General features: G+C 37.1%; 1 pseudogene; it reads right to left on the bottom strand.

Moving 5' to 3' along the window:
- Positions 1-5,152: 5,152 nt before the first annotated feature.
- On the bottom strand, positions 5,153-6,210 carry LOC111750766 (small ribosomal subunit protein eS1-like; annotated as a pseudogene).
- Between the last annotated feature and the right edge of the window lie 9,321 nt (positions 6,211-15,531).

Here is a 15,531-nt window from a genome sequence, read left to right as displayed (position 1 = left end):
GCTAAATTCTCTCTCACTTTGTGGCATTTGAGTTTGAGATCGACGTATTGGCTTTGCTCCCTGGACAGCTGGGAGGTTGCATGGGGTCACAGGGCTTCTCGCCTGGATGTGTTGCTTCTGGAAGGCTGAGGCTTGTTTCCCTTTCCAAGTGGCCTCATTCCCTTCTAGGGCAGAAATGGTAGATTCATCTCTGTTTCCCTTGAGGATTCTTCGCAAGTTTCCAGATGACCAAGTAGATTTTGCCTTGAATTGATGTATTTTTGGGGTGACTTCCCCAAAGGAAAGGCATTTCACATCATTATCAGTCTCATGGAGGATTTTACTATCATTGGGTTTTTGGAAACTATCTGCCTGTGGGTAGATTTTTCAAGAATCCTTACGTCTATATAGCACAAGAAGTTTTCCTCTACTTCTTTTTACTTTTAACTTACTAGTCATTCATTTACCCACTTGACAGAGAAATATTGAGTGCCTGCTCTGTGCCAGACAGGGGCTATCTCTGTATGGACAAGATGTATGGTTGGTCATGTGACTTAGGAATCTGGCAGGAGCACTTTGGAGTAGCTTCCCCTGAGATAATTAACTTTAAGTAAAAATAATCCAGTCATCAAGCAGAAATATGTTTCAGGGACTCAGGAAAAGGGGAGAAGAGGGGAATTTATAATATCCAGGTTCTATTCTATTCCCAGCACAAGCTTTCTTAGTTATATGGTCTTGCGTTAATTAATGAAGCTTATTTTTGCCTCGCAGTAGGAGAAGAGTTCTAGGGCTCAGGAATTAGAACCTGAATTTTGTAGTGCTGCAGCAGCAATGAAAACTAAACCCACTCCTTCAGATAAATGCCAACACTATTTCACACAGTGTTCAAATCCAAAAGATCCTGTCAACTGTCACATATGAATTATCACTGATACGTTAAGAGTTCTTTTCTAACTTTTAGTTTCATTCTGTGCTGTTGGTATTCCTTTCAGGAAATGTGGTAGACAAGGTATTCTATGTTTTCTCCATAAAGGCAAAAATCTTCAATTTACAGCCCAAAGCCCTGCCTTTGTCTTTTAATCCTTGGCCAGCATAACCCAGATCTGACTACACCTCTTGGAGGGCTTTGTTTTCTACTGCTTTTATGACTCTAGGCATTGCGTTTTCATCAGAGAATGGTGAATTATGAGGCAAATTCTTCTAGTTGAAGACTCAGATATGGATAAAGATGATTATATATCTAGTGCTTGCTACGGTGGTAGAATTCTTGCCTCCCATGCCCCAGGTTCAATTCCTGGCCAATGTAGCCAGTCTATCAGTGAAGGCCAGAGTGTTGCTATAATGCTAAACAGATTTTAGTGAAGCTTTCAGACTAAGATAGGAAGAAAGGCCTGGTAATCTACTTCCAAAAATCAGCCAATGAAAACCTGTGAATCACAGTGGTCCATTCCCCAAACAGTCATGGGGATTGGGCAGGACTGGACAGCCTTTTGTTTCGCCATGAGTAGGGGGCCAACTGGACAGCAGCTGGCATCACAACAATGCTTGCTCCACACAAAACATCCCAAATGGAAATTTGCTGAAAAAATTCATAATCACATTACATTATGATTTGTCAATTATTTAAAGATCAGAGATACATTTATCACTATTAACAAACAAATGAGCTTGATAAAGAGTGATGGAAAGTCTCATCCTGAAGACAAATGGTGGGGGGGGCCAACTCAAAACATTCTCAAAAGGAGTTTTGAAGGATGTGCTTAAGTAAATCTGTACAAATACATCCAAACAGTAGACTGAAGAGAAACTGGTTAAATAATGTAGGTATAAAAAAATAGAAAATCATAAAATGGCATTGATTAAGCATGTTTCCACCCAACACATGATATTAATTATGTGTATAATTATGATAATAATTATGTTAAATAAGTATCTACTTTCTTAGCAATTGTCAGGGAAAAATTGTCCTGTTGATAATTTATGTTCTTCTTACTATACTGGAAATATGTGGTATTTTTGACAAAAATTAGTTTGCTAACAATGGGCAATATAGAGATTTAAGATTTTAAAGCTGGCATCCTTTGGAGAATTATTTTTCTTTTTAATTGATATCTCATTCTTAAACAGAGTATATGTTTTGCACTCACAGGATATTCTATTTTTTTCTTTTTTTAATCGTGTTTTAGGTGAAGGTTTACAGAGCAAATTAGTTTTTCATTAAACAATTAATACGCATATTGTTTTGTGACATTGGTTGCCAACTCTGAGACGTGTCAACACTTTCCTATTCTCGACCTTGGGTTCCTCATTTCCATTCATTTAGCTTTCCTGTCCCCTCCTGCATTCTCGTCCTTGCCTCTGGGCTGGTGTGCCCATTTCGTCTTGTATATATGCTTGAAGTATGTGTGTTATTGTTTGTTTTATAGGCCTGTTTAATTTTTGGCTGAAGGGTGAACCTCAGGAATGACTTCAGTACTGAGTTGAAAGGGTATCCAGGGGCCATACTCAGGGTTTCTCCAGTCTCTGTCAGACCAGTAAGTCTGGTCTTTTTTGTGAGTTAGAATTTTGTTCTATATTTTTCTCCAGCTCTGTCCGGGACCTTCTATTGTGATCCCTGTCAGAGCAGTCAGTGGTGGTATGCAGGCACCATCTAGTTGTACTGGATTCAGTCTGGTGGAGGCCGTGATAGTTGTGAACTCACAGAATATTCTCGACGTGAACTCTTGGGCCTATGTTATAAAATCCTCACTTATAAAGCCTTGAATTCCATATGGAATTTTTAGTAGTTTAGATGTGTCCCTGCTGAAGGCAGGGAAAAACTCTAAGGATCCTTCCTTTTTTATTTTTCTACTTTTTTTGATCATCAGTACCCAGGTATTTGATTTTTTTTTTTATTGTTGTGTTTTAGATGAGAATTTACATTAACAAGTTACGTTCCCATTTAACAATTTTTATATAACTTGCTCCATGACATTACCTACATTTTTCGCAATGTGTTAACATTTCTCATTATCTCCATTCTTTTTGTTCTGTTTCCATTAATCTAGCTTCCCTGCCTCTCCTTAGCTTCTCATTTTTGTTTTAGAGTAAATGTTGACCATTTGGTCTCACATGGTTGGTTAATTTAAGGAAGCACAGTATTCACGGGTGATATTATTTATTTTATATAAGCCAAACTTTTATTTTGATGAAAGGTGACCACCAAAAGTGGCTTCAGTTCCAAGTTCAAAGGGTACCAAGTACATGATGTTTTAAGAAGAATAATTTGTTAGAGCTGTCATGCTAGGATAAAGCCAGTTGGATTAATCTGGATTCCATTAATTAGAACTGTGTAAAATGCCTTCTTTAACTGGAATGGTTTTTTACCAGTGCATTGTTTTTAAAGACAAATTTTGCTAAGCCAATTAGCATTAAAAAGTTTGTAGGAGTATTATTTACCTACTTAAAATATATTTTTCTTTTTGAGAAATGAGATGCTCCTATTAATTCTGGTTACCAGATGTTGCTAATTATCAGTATTGTTCTACTAAGTCTCTCTCCTTCTTTCCTCTAGAACTTCTAAAATATGTATTTTTGTTATGACTCCTAGCTCATTGTACTAGAGGGTCTGGTGTAGGTGCTCTTGAACTGCACCTTACTCATCTCTTAATCTAGAAGAGTGCTTTGTATATAAAAAAAACTCAATAAATATTTGTTGAGTGAATGAAGGATAGAAGGATAAATATTCTGTGTCTTAAGAGCTTCTTTCAGGCTGAAGAGGGATCTACATGGTCACAGACTCAGTCAGCTGGAAAGTCTTAGGGGATAGTTTTACTATTAAGGAAGGGTTAGATAGTTTGGAGTGAAGGCAATGAAAGTACACTTGAGTGTTCAAGAAATAAAGTTAAGTCTTTTTATGGTAAGATTAATACCCACAGGAATTATTTTTGAGAATTTTTGAGTATGCCTACTTCTCACTATCTTATTATTTGACATTTTTGCATTTATGTCAATAGTAAAATATTTATTACTCGAGTATTTCACACATTAATGATGTATGTCTGGCAGTAATGAAAGCCAAGGTGCAAGGCAAGAGTAATGCTGGCTGTGGTGGTTAAGGTTATGTGTCAACTTGGCCATGATTCTCAGCGGTTTGGCAGTTATGTAATGCTATAATTTGGCAATTGTGTAATGATATAATTTGGTAGTTATGTAATGATGTAGTAATCCACCATTTTGTGATCCGATGTGGTCATACTGCATTTTCACATAAAGACCTGGTCTTTGGAACCTGACCATGTTGATAAGTGAGGAGTGGGTGTACTTTTCTTTATCAAAATGATTGAGGAGTGTGCTTATCTTAGTCTGAGTTCTTTAGAGGAATAAAACCAGATATGGCTCATGCAATTGTGAAGAAATGACTCATGTAATTATGGGTCCTGGCAAGTCCCAAATCCATGGGTCAGACAACAGGCTGAACACCTCTGCTGGCTCACATGGTTGTAGGGGCTGACAAACTAAAAAATCTACAGGTCAGGCACCAGGCTGGAGACTTCTGCAGGCTTATGTCCCAAGAACTGGAGGTCAGGTGATGAGAAGCATGCAGGGCCAAGAAAAGAAAGCAAGCTTTGCCGGAACATTCATTTATATACTGGAGGTAGGCCACACACTAGAGGAACATCCCCTCTCAACAGATTGACTGCTCACATCAGATCACAAAATGGAAGGTGATTACATAATGTCCACCAAACTACGGAGAATCATAGCCTAGGCAAATTGACACATAATATCAACCACCACAATACAACTGGCATTTGTTGGGAGGGAGATAGGGATATTATATGTTCTGTAATGTACTGTACTAGAAAATCTTATACCATCAAACATTTTCCAAATCTCATACAGCCCTTGGACATTCTGCTGGACATTCAGGTTGATGGGCCTTTTTTTTTTTTTTTCTTGTAATTGTCTGAGCGTAGACCAATATTTCTCAAACTTAACAAGCATGTAAGTTACCTAGGAATCTTGGTATAATGCAGATTCTGACTTAGTGTGAGTGAGGTGGCATCTGAGATTTTGTAATTCCAAAGCACAGATACCTGGTTCCCACTCCCAGGGGTAAGGCTTGTTCACCAGGAGCTTTAAAGATTCCCCAGCTGGTTCTAATGTGCAGTCATGATCGACAGTTACTAGCTTAGAGTCTAACTCTCCCTCCCTCCTCACACAAATCAGACTTTTTATTTGTCACATTTAAAATCTGAATTTTAAACAGATTCTTGGACATATCTATCAGCCAGTTCAACTTTAGCAGCTCTTTCATCCTTATTTCACCAGGAAGCTCCATGTATTTTCCCAGTTCAAATTTAGGATTCTCCAGCATTTTTACTTTTCTAACAAATACATCATGGAGAAGATAAACATATTGGAAAGCCTTTTGTATGTCTTTCCCAGGGCTGCCTGGAATCAATTTATTGACAACTTCTTTTTAAGCCATTTGTCTGTACCTATCAGATCATGATTTCCAACATCTTTTTTAGATTTGGCAGGCCCAGTGGTGCTGAGCCTAAGAGGTCTTCTGAATGTGTTTTTTTTTTTTTTTTTTTCAAGTAAAACCAACACAGAAGAGATGAAATAAGTAACCATCTTGGCACCAACATTAGCTTCAATCATAGTCTGCCATTTTTGACTACCTGGCACATTCTGTCACAGATAAAGTCCATGCCATGGAAGCTGGTCAGGCGGTTTTTGCTCTGAACACCCTCATAATTAGCTTGAATTTTGTAAATGTAACTTCGTCATTCTGCAGGTCAGTAAGGCTTACTTCTACAACACAACTCTTTTTTATTGTGCTTTAAGTGAAAGTTTACAAATCAAGTCAGTTTCTCATATAAAAATTTATATACACTTTGCTATATACTCCTCATTGCCCTCCCCCTAATGAGATAGCACACTCCTTCCCTCCACTCTCTCTTTTAGTGTCCATTTGGCTAGCTTCTGACCGCTTCTGGCCTCTCATCTCCCCTCCAGGCAGGAGATACCAACACAGTCTCGTGAACAACACAACTCTTGAAGTCATCAGGTACAGTTTTGGTTCTTTGAGTCCTTGTGACTAGTATTTTCCCAACAGTTCTTACACTGAACATAAATGGTGCTTTCACATCATACCAATCTTTCATAGAAAATGGATCAACCGCTTTCTTCTTGACCCCTTTTGGCTACCTTTTGTAAGGACTTTTTCTTGCCAACCGACATGATACTGCACAGAGAGCCAAAAGAATCTAACTCTTTTTACATATAAACATAAAGTATTTTTCTATTTTAAAATACATAGAATTTTCCAAGAATGCAACCACCATGTAAATAGAAGACAGCCTGTACTTTGTTTTGTTTAGAACTCCTTCAAGAGTTGTTCAAGATTTTGGAACACCTAGCCACTGATGACAATTCCAGTCATGATATTTGGAATACTCATTCAGTTTATCTGTATTTGTAGCTCTTAAATGCACGGTGATTCACCTAAGTTTTTGACACTTTCAGTGGGTCTCCTAGTATAATAATATTAAACATTTATATATTGATATATATAATTTTATTATGGCTTACTTTCCTTATTTCTCATTTATAATACAATTAATCATTATGCTGATGTTTTAAAAATTATGTGGGCAAATTACTAAGAATATTATCTTTAATGTCCTTTCGGATATTAGTGGGGCATTGGATCTGATAGAATTGAGAACTCCTGAATCAGATGGTGAATGGAAAGAGAGCTATCAAAGGTGGCAGAGTTGAGGGCAGGGACTTTAGGATATAACATAACCGAACATAATACTCTTTGCATGAAGGTGAGTGGATGACTTAGTAAATCTTTAAAATGACAACTTTAAACAACAAAATCTTAAATCACAAAAGGAGGAAAACCTACAGTCTCACTGCCTATTTTAATTTTTCTGTGTTTCTTATTGATGTATAAAAAATAATGATTACTGTAGTCATAGGGTAGATAAGATTTTGTATTTTTTAATTAGTATTGTGGGAAACAACTTTTTTTTTAATTATTATATCTTTTTCTTTTAATGATTTTTTAACTTTGTTATTGTAAATGAAGACTGTTTCTATTTTTTTTCTGCTATGAATAACATTACAACACTTATTTGTATAACTTTTTTTTTTTTTTTAGTTGAGAGATTATTCCTTGAGAGAGAAATAGCCAAGAGTGAAATTACTTGGTCAACACCTATGAATATTTTTATGGCTCTGAGATGTGTTGCCAAATTGCTTGCTAAAAGGGCTCCTCCTGTTGGTGTCCTGGTCTCAGAACAGGCTTGGGGGATGGGTGCTCATTTGGCTTTTAAAGGTCAGACTTATTTTGATATAAGAGCAGCATGTGTGTTATATGAAGCTAACCATTTATCAACTGTTGATGGACAAAATTTATTATTTCTTAACATAGAGAATGAGAATAAAATCCCAGAAAGGTAACAAAATTAGTCAAGTTGTGAATGGGCCAGGCGATCGCAAACCTCAGTTCTGTTCATTTTTGGTCGTATCTGTAGAGTAGATCCCCTTTTTGGGAAGTTACATTAAGGGTGAGCCTGTGCTAAGCCCCAGGAGTGACAATCTCATTCTTCTTTTTGCCACAGCACATGTGGGAAGGCTGTGGGAGTAATTCACTCGTGCATATACATTTTGGCCCCCATTTTATTTCATCATCTCCTGCTTTTGAGAAGATTAAGAATGAATGCTTCAGCTGGTTCCCAAACTCCCTGGACACAATGCAATTTTCCCCTTACTAAATAAACAGGGTAGTCAGGTTCCGATGTACAGTTTTTTTTTTTTTTATATAAATATCTGTGAACATCCACTAAATCTCTCTCTCTCTTTTTTTTTTTTTCTTTTTATTGTGCTTTTTTTTTTTTTTTTAGGTGAATGGGTGAGTGGACACGGAAAATGCAGCGTGGAAAGGGGGAGCGTGCTGATGTATAGCTTTTAAAATACTGCACATAAGAGGTTTCATTTATATAGTGCCAGAGTTGTGTAATTGTTTTTTGGTTTAGCAGATACATTTCATGAAAGGGCTAAGATGCACACGTGAATGAAGCCAGGGAAACTGAAGCTACAGGTGATCAGTGGAGAATGGATTCTTTCCATAACATAGACTTCAGTCAGGTGAGCTATTGTAGAATCTGAGGTCCGGTACTTTTAAAATTGCTCCAGGATATCCTTTAGTGCCAGCAAAAGTGGCTAATCCCTTCCTCCTTTCTTTCTCCAATATGCTTAATGTCTTTGTGTAAAGTTTGGAATAACACCATGTATTGATTATTCCATAAACAAGACACTCACTCACATTCACTCTTGGAGCTATTTTTTCATATTCACATTTGATTTTTCTGTCTCAAGTACCCATTTAAACTTCCCTGAAGACCAGGACATCTATTTATTTAATTTAATGGTTGCCTCTCTTTCTTTTTATCTCCAGGCACAACTTTATGGATCACTGAAGAAGATCACTGCACTTCTCAAATGACACAAATTATGGCATTCACCAGCAGCTAGAGAGACATCATCAGGTGGAATTTTAAGTGTAGAAAAGACACCAGAGAAGCTGGCAAAGAACAGAATAGAACAGCCGGATAGATGAGATAACCCATAATTTCCTGTTGGCCTCCTGGTTTTAGGAGCAGGCATGGGGGATGGGGGATGGGTGCTCATATGAACATTATTTTTCTCCAGGAAAGAAAAAGGGAATGTTTCATTTTTTATTTATTTAATTTTTGGGTGAAAATACACATGGCAAAATATACACCATTTCAACAATTTCTATGTGTAAAATTCAGTGACATTGATTACATTCTTCAAGTGTGCAACCATTCTCGCTATCCTTTTCAAAATTATTCCACCACCCTTAACATAAACGCAGTGTCCCCTAACCTTCTCATCTAACCTTTTGAGTTGGTGTGGTCGATTTGATCTCACATAGATAATTCTTTAAAAGGATTCAAAGCAGACATACTTTATTAATTAAGCTATTGTTTGGTTCAAAGAAGACTTCAAAGGATAGTTTTGGTTTAAAGTTTAAATATTATCTCAGGGCATAGTTTTAGGAGTTGGTCCAGCCTCAATGACTCCAGAAAGTCTGAATTCCATCTAGAATTTGAAATTCTGTTTTGCAGTTAATCAAGATTCTTCTATAGAATCTTTGATTAAAACATTCAGTAATGGTAGCCAGGTACCACCTAGTTCTTCTGGTCTTATGGCAAAGGAGGCAGCTCTTCATGGAGGCAAGCAAACATGCATTTCCCCTTCTGATTCCTGAGTCTACTTCTTCCTCTGCTGCTCCATGTGAATGGAGGCCAATTGTACCTTGGATGGCTGCTTGCAAGCTTTAAAAACCTCGGTCGCTACGCAACAAACTAGGAGGTAGAACAGAAGTACTGAGGAACAATATTAGGTCATTTGACCAGCATGTCCCACAAAGCCATGACCCTAAATCTCCAAACCAAGAAAACAGATCCCGTGAGGTGTTTGGTTATGCAGAAGCGGCAGCAGCAGCAGTGGCAGCTGCTGCCATTTGAGCATTATTAATGAAACAAAAGAAGTCCTGGAACATAGTGACTTAGACACATGCTCTAGAGTCAGACAGACTTGGGCTTTGTGTCCCATTCTTATCACTGAATAGCTGTGAGACTTTGGGCAAGACTCTTAAGTTTTCTAACCTCACATTTAAAAAAAAAAAAAAAAAACCCAGTGCCATTGAGTCGATTCTGACCCATAGTGACCCTATAGGACAGCATAGAACTGCCCCATAGAGTTTCCTCAGATTACTTTCCATAAAATGGGGTTGATGCCTACTTTTCACAGGAGCTAGACGGAAGCTTTCCTTTCCCAAACTTCTCCTACTTGACAGTGGTTTCCGGCTGATGGTAAGAAAATGTGGCTGATGTTTGAAAAAAAACTGGATATGGCTTTTCATCATATCACTTTTTATTTGGTCTCTGGTACTGTGGGGAAAATATTTGGACTCATTGAACTGACTCCTGGCATAATGAAACACTGATTATCATTCTAGATTTCAATAATATAATGATGTTATGAGGAGAAAAAGAAAATGTCTTTATTAGGGTTAAAAAAAAGCATGATATAGTTTCCTTTTCGTGAAAATAGTCTTTTCTGCAAGCTGTCATGTGATTACGGACTATTAGAGACAAGAGGCATTTTTAATATTGACAGTTATATATAAACTTCCTTTCCTTTTATTTTTCTATGATATATTGGTTGAATTGTAATTATTTAGGAATGTATTAGCAAACTAATAGAACTAATAAGTGTATTTAACAAGGTTTAAGGACACAAGGTCAGTATATAAAACTTAATTGTATTTTTATATAACAGCAGCAAACAATGGGAAAATAAAATTATAAGAACTATTTCATTTATAAGAGCATTCAAAAAGCATAAAATACAAATAAATTTAACAAAATATATGTAAATCTCTACACTAACAAGTATCTCTACACTAACATTAATGAGAGAAATTAAAGAAGACCTAAAAAAATGGAGAAATGCACTATGCTCATGGATAGGAAGGCAATATTATTAAGATGTCAATTCTTTCCAAAGTAAAGTATGTATTCAGTGAAATACCAGCCAAACTCTCAACCTGGCTTTTTTTTTTTTTTTTTGTAGAAACTGCCAAGCTGATTCTAAAATTTACATGGAAATACAAAGAACCAAGAATAGCCAAAAATCTTGAAAAAGAAAAACAAAGCTGGAAGGCTTACACTAAGAGATTTTAAGACACATTTTAAAGCTACAGTAATCAAGACAAGGTGGTATTGGATGGTGCCCAGCTACCCTTACTGAATATTTTGATTAAAGATTCTATAAAAGAATCCTGATCAAAAGGGAGAATATACAGAAAGGAATTTCAAATTCTCATGGACTGCAGACTTTCTGGAGCCATGGAGGCTTGATTAACCTCTGGAAATATTGCCCTGAGATAATCTTTAAACCTTAAAGCAAAAATATCCCCTTCTCAGAAACAAACAATAGTTAGGTTACCTAGTAAAGAATGTCTGCCTTGAGCAATGTGCTTTTTTAAGATCTATCAAATTGACAACAGCAACTTGAAAAGATAGAAAACCTAAGGGTGAGTGAGTTTATGTTCATGGAGGGAGGAACAACTTGGAAGAGGAGGGTGAGAATGGTTGTGCAACTCAAAGAATGTAATCAATGTCAATGAATTATATTTATAGAAATTGTTGAATTTTTATATGTTCTGCTGTGTATCCTCTCAACAACAACAACCCAAAATAAAATAAATTATATATTAAAAAAAAAGGCAATGTGGTACTGGCATGACAGACAAAACAATCGAACAATGATATCCAAAAACAGATGCACACATAGATGTTCAAATGATTTTTCAATCAATGTGTCAAAGCAATTCAATAGGAAAGGAAACTCTGTTCACAAATTATGGTGGACAATTGGATATCTATGTGAAGAAAAATAAACTTTAACTCTAACCTCACATAATATGCAAATAGTTAAGAAGGATCACAAACCTAAACATAAAAGCTAAAACTCTAAAAGTACCTTAAAAAAATAAAGGAATATCTTTGAGACCTTGGCAATGGTTTATTAGGTAAAACACACAAAGAAAGCTAACTATTAAAAAAAAAAAAAAGATAAATTACACTTCATCACCATTTAAATCTTCTGCACATCAAATAATGCTGTTAAGAAAATGAGTAGACAAGCTACAGACTGGGGGAAAATATTTGCAATACATAGACCTGACAAAAGATTTGTATCCAGAATATATGTAAAGAACTTCTACAAATCAATAATAAATTTTTAATGAACATAATAAAAAATGGACAATAGATTTGAATAGACATCTTACAAAAGAAAATACATGAATGCTCAATTAACATATTGTTATGAATTGAATTGTGTCCCACAAAAATGCGTATCAACTTGGCTAGGCCATGATTTCCAGTATTGTGTAATTGTCCACCGTTTTGTCATCTGATATGATTTTCCTATTTGTTGTAAATCCTAATTCTGTGAGGTTAATGAGGCAGGATTAGAGGCGGTTATATTAATGAGGCAGGACTCAATCTACAAGATTAGGTCATGTCTTAAACCAATCTCTTTTGAGATACAAAAGAGAGAAGTGAGCACGGAGACGGGGGACTTCATACCACCAAGAAAGAAGCACTGGGAGCATAGCGTGTCCTTTGGTCCCGGGGTCCCTGCCCTGAGAACCTCCTCAATCAGGAGAAGATTGATGACAAAGACTTTCCCCCAGAGCCAACAGAGAGAAAAAGCCCTCCCCTGGAGCTGAATTTGGACTTCTAACCTACTAGACTGTGAGAGAATAAACTTCTGTTCGTTGAAGCCATCCACTGGAGATATTTCTGTTATAGCGGCACTAGATAACAGAGACACATATAAAAAGACAGTCAACATCATTAGATACCAGGGAAAACAAATTAAAATTACAATGTGACATTATTTCACACCTACAAAAATGGCTTAGTCCAATTAATAAAGAATGTTTGCCTTGAGTATTGCACTTTTATAAAAAATTATATGAGTTTAAATTGACAATAGTAAATCAAAAGCACAGACGAGAACTTTAAGGGGCAGAGTCTAAATTAATGGTGATGAAACAATATGGGTAGAGATAGCAAGCACTGTGACATATGTGAAATATGTAACCAAAGTCATTGAAATGTTGATGTAGAAATTGTGAATAGATGTATGTTTGACTGTTGCTATGAGTCAGAATAGTCTCGATGCCAGTGGGTAACGGGTTTTGATTGTGTATATTGCCGTTGTCAGAAATCCTGGTGGCGTAGTGGTTAAGTGCTACAGCTGCTAGCCCAAGGGTGGGCAGTTCAAATCCACCAGGCGCTCCTTGGAAACTCTACGGGGCAGTTCTACTGTGTCCTATAGGGTCGCTATGAGTCAGAATCGACTCGATGGCACTGGGTTTGGTTTTTTTGGTTTATTGCCGTTGTCTTAGGCAAGGTTCTCTAGAGGAGCAAAAAGAGTGATTTATATATAAATATATATATGTTGTTGTTGTTAGGTACCATCTAGTCGGTTCTGTCTCATACCCTATGTACAGTGGAACGAAACAGGGCCTGATCCTGCACCATCCACATAAGCCTTGCTATATTTGAGCCCATTATTGTAGCCACTGTGTCAATCCATCTCCATGAGGGCCTTCCTTTTTTTCACTGACCTTCTACTTTATCAAGCATGATGTCCTTTTTCAAGTACAGTCCCTCCTGATAACATGTCCAAAGTACTTGAGATGAAGCCTCACCGTCCTTACTTCCAAGGAGCAGTCTGGCTATATTTCTTTCAAGGCAGACTTATTTGTTCTTCTGGCCATCTGTGGTATTATTCAGTATTCTTCACCAACATCATAATTCAAAGGCATCAATTCTTCTTTGGTCTTCCTTATTCATTGTCCAGCTTTCACATGCATATGAGGCGATTGAAAATATCATGGCTTGGGTCAGGTGCACTTTAGTCCTCAAAGTGACATCTTTGCTTTTCAACATGTTCAAGGGGTCTTTTGCAGGAGATTTACCCAAAGCAATACGCCGTTCGATTTCTTGACTACTGCTTCCATCTGTGTTGATTGTGGATCCAAATAGAATGAAATCCTTGGCAACTTCAATTTTTTCTCCATTTATCGTGGTGCTGCTTGTTGGTCCAGATGTAAGGATTTTTTATTTCATTATGTTGAGGTGTAATTCCTACTGAAAACTGTAGTGTTTGAACTTCTTCAGTGACCGTGTCAAGTAACGGGTTGTTAATGAGTCTTCCTCCAGTCTTGATGCTGCGTTCTTCTTTATATATCTTAGCTTCTCAGATTATTTGCTCAGCATACAGATTGAATAAGTATGGTGAAAGGATGCAAAGCTGATGCACACCTTTCCTGATTTTAAATCATGCGGCATCCCCTTGCTCTGTTCGGATGACTAAATCTTGAACTATGTACAGGCTCCTCATGAGTTCAATAAAGTGTTCTGGAATTTCCATTTTTTGAAAAACTATCCATAATTTATTATGATCCACAAAGTTAAATGCCTTCTCATAGTCAATAAAACACAAGTAAATATCTTTCTGATATTCTCTACTTTCAGCCAGGATCCATCTGACATTAGCAATGATATCCCTTGTTCCCCCCATGTGTCTGTCAGTTTGTGGTACTCTGGGGGCTTGTGTGTTGCTGTGATGCTGGAAGCTACGCAACCAGTATTCAAACACCAGTAGGATCACCCACGGTGGACAGGTTTCAGCTGAGCTTTCAAGCTAAGACAGACTAGGAATAAGAACCCAGCAGTCTACTTATGAAAAGAATTACCCAGTGAAAACCTTATGAGTAGCAGTGGAACATTGTCTGATATAGTGCCGGAAGATGAGCCCCCCCAGGTTGGAAGACACTCAAAATACAACTGGAGACAAGCTGCTTCCTCAAAGTAGAGTTGATCTTAATGATGTGGATGGAGTCCAGCTTTCAGAACCTTCGTTTACTGATGTGGCATGACTCAAAATGAGAAGAGAAACAGCTGCAAACAGCCATTAATAATCGGAACCTGGAATGTACGAAGTATGAATCTAGGAGAATTAGGAATCATCAGAAATGAAATGGAGCATATAAAGATTGACATCCTAAGAGTTAGTGAGCTGAAATGGACTGGTATTTGTCATTTTGAATTAGACAATCATATGGTCTACTATGCCGGGAATGACAACTCGAAGAAGAATGGCATTGCATTCATCGTCAAAAAGAACATTTCAAGATCTATCCTCAAGTACAACACTGTCCGTGATAGGATAATCTCCATACGCTTGCAAGGAAGACCAGTTAATACAACTATTATTCAAATTTATGCACCAACCACTAAGGCCAAAGATGAAGAAATTGAAAATTTTTACCAACTTCTACAGTCCGAAATTGATCAAATGTGCAATCAAGATGCATTGATTGGAATGCAAAAGTTGGAAACAAAGAGGAAGGATCAGAACTTGGAAAATATGGCCTTGGTGGTAGAAAAAACCTGGGAGATCGAATGATGGAATTTTGCAAGACCAAAGACTTCTTCATTGCAAATACCTTTTTTTTTTACCAACATGAACAGCAACTATACAGGTGGACCTTGCCAAATGGAATACACAAGAATCAAATAGACTACATCTGTGGAAACAGATGATGGAAAAGCTCAGTATTAATGGTCAGAACAAGGCCAGGGGCTGACTTTGGATCAGACCATCAATTACTCATATGCAAATTAAAGTTGAAACTTAAGAAAATTAGAACAAGTTGACTAGAGCCAAAGTACAACCTTGAGTATATACCACCTGAATTTAGAGGCCATCTTAAGAATAGATTTGAGGCATTGAACGCTAATGACCAAGGACCAGGGGAGTTGTGGAATGACATCAAGGACATCATACATGAAGAAAGCAAGAGGTCATTAAAAAGACAGGAAAGAAAGAAAAGACCTAAGTGGATGTCAGAAGAGATTTTGAAACTTGCTCTTG

Source organism: Loxodonta africana, chromosome 5 (genome assembly GCF_030014295.1).
Source record: "Loxodonta africana isolate mLoxAfr1 chromosome 5, mLoxAfr1.hap2, whole genome shotgun sequence".
NCBI lineage: Eukaryota > Metazoa > Chordata > Mammalia > Proboscidea > Elephantidae > Loxodonta > Loxodonta africana.
The sequence above is the reverse complement of the archived record's forward strand: the minus strand, read 5'-3'. Positions and strand labels throughout refer to the sequence as shown.